Here is a 4,593-nt window from a genome sequence, read left to right as displayed (position 1 = left end):
TTTTCTTCTTGCAGAGAGCCTATAAATGGACATGCAAGTAGGGAAGATATCGCTAAATTCTTTTCCTAGCAAGGGATATTAATAATTAATACCCTGGGGAAGGAATGCATTCCTGGGTAGAGGTCTATAAATGGCTGCTCTGGGAGTGTCTGTCTTATGTGGTTGAGATAAGGACTGAAATACGCCCTGGTCTCCTGCAGTACCCTCAGGCTTACTAGGATTGGGAAACTCCTCCCTGGTAAACTTGTGGTCATACCGGTTCTCTGCTCTCAAACCCTGTTTTCTTTTGTTTAAGATGTTTACCAAGACGATACATGCACAGCTGAACATAGACTCTTATCAGTAGTTCTGAATTTGCCCATGTCCTGTTTCCTCAGAAGCATGTGATCTTTGTTCTCCTTTTTGCCCTTTGAAGCATGTGATCTTGTGACCTACTTTTTGTTCTTGTACCCCCTCCCCTTTTGAAATCCTTAATAAAACTTGCTGGTTTTAGGCCAGGCACGGTGGCTCATGCCTGCAATCCCAGCACTTTGGGAGGCCGAGGCAGGCAGATCACAAGGTCTGGAGATCGAGACCATCCTGGCTAACACGGTGAAACCCCGTCTCTACTAAAAATACAAAAAATTAGCCGGGCGAGGTGGCAGGCACCTGTAGTCCCAGCTATGTGGGAGGCTGAGGCAGGAGAATGGCATGAACCCCAGGGGGCAGAGCCTGCAGTGAGCCGAGATCGCGCCACTGCACTCCAGCCTGGGTGAAAGAGCGAGACTCCGTCTCAAAAAAAAAAAAAGAAAAAAACTTGCTGGTTTTGTGGCTCAGGTGGGCAACATGGTCCTACCAATGTCACCCCCGGAGGCCCAGCTGTAAAATTCTTCTCTTTGTACTCTTTCTCTTTATTTCTCAGCTGGCTGACACTTATGGAAAATAGAAAGAACCTACATTGGAATATTGGGGGCTGGTTCCCCCAATAACTGGCCTAGAGAATTCCCCTCTGGAGAACACTACAACTGCAGGGCCCCTTCTTCACCCCACCCAGCAGGAAGCAGCTAGAGCAGTCATTGCCCAATTTTCAACAGCACTTGTGGTGTCTTGTTTACAGGGGGTATTGAGATGTGAAGCCAGCTGAACTTCCTGGGTCAAGTGGGGACTTGGAGAACTTTTCTGTCTTACAAGAGGATTGTAAAATGCACAAATCAGCACTCTGTATAAATGCACCAATCAGCACTCTGTAAATGCACCAATCAGTGTTCTGTAAAATGCACCAATCAGGCCAGGCTCCCGCCTGTAATCCCAGCACTTTGGGAGGCTGAGGTGGGCAGATCATGAGGTCAAGAGATCAAGACCATCCTGGTTAACACGGAGAAACCCCATCTCTGCTAAAAATACAAAAAATCAGCCGGGCATGGTGGTGGGTGCCTGTAGTCCCAGCTACTTGGGAGACTGAGGTAGGAGAATGGCGTGAACCTGGGAGGCAGAGCTGGCAGTGAGCTGAGACCGCATCACCTCACTCCAGCCTGGGTGACAGAGCAAGACTCCATCTCAGAAAAAAAAAAAAATGCACCAATCAGCAGGATCCTAAAAGTAGCCAGTCACAGGGAGGATTGAAAAAAGGGTATTCTGATAGGACAGAAATGGAACATGAGAGGGGGCAAATAAGGGAATAAAAGCTGTCCACCCCCAGCCAGCAGTGGCAACCCACTTGGGTCACCTTCCATGCTGTGGAAGCTTTGTTCTTTTGCTGTTCACAATAAACCTTGCTACTGCTCACTCTTTGGGTCCGTGCCATCTTTAAGAGCTATAACACTCACTGTGAAGGTCTGCGGCTTCATTCTTAAAGTCAGCGAGACCATGAACTCACCACCAAGAACCAACTCCGGACATAAAAGGACTTGCCTTTTCTCAGATGAGACTTGGGATTAGACTTTTGAGTTAATGCTGGAATGAGTTAAGACTTTGGGGGACCATTGGGGAGGCATGATTGGTTTTGAAATGTGAGGACATGAGATTTGGAAAGATCTGGGGCAGAATGATATGGTTTGTCTGTGTCCCCAACAAAACCTTATCTTGAATTGTAGTTCCCATAATCCCCACATGTCGTGGGAGGGACTTAGTGAGTGGCAATTGAAACATGGGGTTGGTTACCCTCATGCTGTTCTTGGGATAGTGAGTTCTCACAAGATCTGATGGTTTTTATAAGGGACTTTTGCCCCTTTTGCTCCACACTTCTCTGTCCTGCAGCTCTTGAAGAAGGACGTGTTTGCCTCCCCTTCTGCCATGATTGTATTAATAAGTTTCCTGAGGCCTCCACAGCCCTGTAGAACTGTGAGTCAATTAAACCTCTTTCCTATATAAATTACCCAGTCTCGGGTATGTCTTTATTAGCAGCATGAGAACAGGCTAATACGAGGGGGGAGAAAGGGAAGGGGGAAAAATGTTGAAAAATTAAGTATTGAGTACTATACTTAGATCTGGGTGACAGCATCAATTGTATTCCAATCCTTAATATCATACAATATACTCAGGTAACAAACCTGCACATGTACCTCCTGAATCTAAAATAAAAGCTGAAAATAATTCATTCCTGCTTAAAATAATTTAAAAATACAAAATTTTTACTTAAAGGAAAGTATAATTCTCTGAATACCTCTCCTTGCCCTGACATGAAAACAATGGTGACTCTAAGCCCTGGGGTCCTCTCTGGCATCCATTTAAGGGAGTTGGGTGGATCTCAGAATTGCTGCAGGAAATCAAATTGGTGAATGTGCAAATAGCTTTTAAAATTAACAACACGAAGTATCCAGAGTTAAATTGTAAAGAAAAACTATAGATGTTGGCATAGATGTGGTGAAAAGGGAACACTTTTACACTGCTGGTGGGAATGTAAATTAGTACAATCACTCTGAAAAACAGTATGGTGACTCCTTAAAGAACTAAAAGTAGAACTACCATTCAATCCAGCAATCTCACTACTGGGTCTCTACTCAAAGGAAAAGAAGTCATTCTATTAAAAAGACACATACAAATGCATGTTTATAGCAGCAGAATTTGCAATTGCAAAGATATGGAACCAACTTAAGTGACCATTGACCAACAAATGGATAAAGAAAATGTGGGTCAGGTGTGGCGGCTCACATCTGTAATCCTTGCACTTTGGGAGGCCGAGGCAGGTGGACTGCCTGAGGTTGGGAGATTGAGACTAGCCCGACAAATATGGTGAAACTCTGTCTCTACTAAAAATACAAAAATTAGCCAGGCATGATGGTGGGTGCCTCTAATCCCAGCTACTTGGGAGGCTGAGGCAGGAGAATCACTTGAACCCAGGAGATGGAGGTTGCAGTGAGCCAAGATGGCACCACTGCACTCCAGCCTGGGCAGCAGAGTGAGACTTAATCTCAAAAAAAAAAAAAAAAGGAAAATGTGGTATATATACACCATGGAATACTTCATTCCATGAAAAGGAATGAAATAATGTTGTTTGCAGAAACTTAAATGTAGTTGGAGGCCATTATTCTAACTCAGAAGTAACTCAGAATGAAAAACCAAGTATCATATGTCCTCACTTAAAAGGGAGAGCTAAGCTATGAGGACTCAAAAGCATATGATGGATTTTGGGGACTTTGAGGGGTGGTTGGGAGTGGGCTAAGGGATAAAAGACTAAGTATTGTGTACAGTGTACACTGCTTGGGTGACAGGTGCATGAAAAAATCTCATAACTCACCACTAAAGAACTCATCCATGTAACCAAAACCACCTGATCTTAAAAACTATTGAAATGAATAGAGAGACAAATATATTATTCCTCTTACTTTACTTACAACTTCTAAGGAAAATTGTCAAACAGCGTTTACTTATACAAACTCATGTCAATTAGGTTTATTTATTTATTTATTTATTTTTGAAACAGAGTCTCGCTGTGTCGCCCAGGCTGGAGTGCAGTGGCGTGATCTTGGCTCAGTGCAAGCTCCTCCTGCCGGGTTCATGCCATTCTCCTGCCTCAGCCTCCCAGGTAGCTGGGACTATAGGCGCCTGCCACCACACCTGACTAATTTTTTTTAATATTTTTTAATAGAGACGGGGTTTCACCGTGTTAGTCAGGATGGTCTCGATGTCCTGACCTCGTGATCCGCCCACCTCGGCCTCCCAAAGTGCTGGGATTACAGGTGTCAGCCACTGTGACTGGCCAGGTTTATTTCTAAATTGACCTCATTTGGTAGTTGACAAAAGAGAGAGACAGAAATAATGCTCAAATCTAACTTTAAATGGCCTGCTTACCAATATGCATTGGAAGGACACTTCCATATTAGTAATCTTTATTTCACTATTAAAATTACCATATAAATAATCTTTATTTGACACAAAATCTGATCAATTCCTCTCCCCTCCACCCCCATTCCTGGAATCCTTTAGCTTCTAGTTGCTTCCATTGTTTGGAAAGTGTTTTTTTTTTTTTTTAGTTTTAGGTCAAAAACACATGTTATATTGAAGTATTTTTTTCTGTGTCTCACTGGATTTAATACTAAAACATATTTACTAAGATAATAAGTGTAATTTTTCTTGTGGTCTCAGAATTTTAATTAAAGTCTCAAAGTTAAGGAG

The sequence above is a fragment of the Nomascus leucogenys genome, chromosome 16 (genome assembly GCF_006542625.1).
Source record: "Nomascus leucogenys isolate Asia chromosome 16, Asia_NLE_v1, whole genome shotgun sequence".
Taxonomy (NCBI): domain Eukaryota; kingdom Metazoa; phylum Chordata; class Mammalia; order Primates; family Hylobatidae; genus Nomascus; species Nomascus leucogenys.
Note: the sequence above shows the minus strand (reverse complement) of the source record.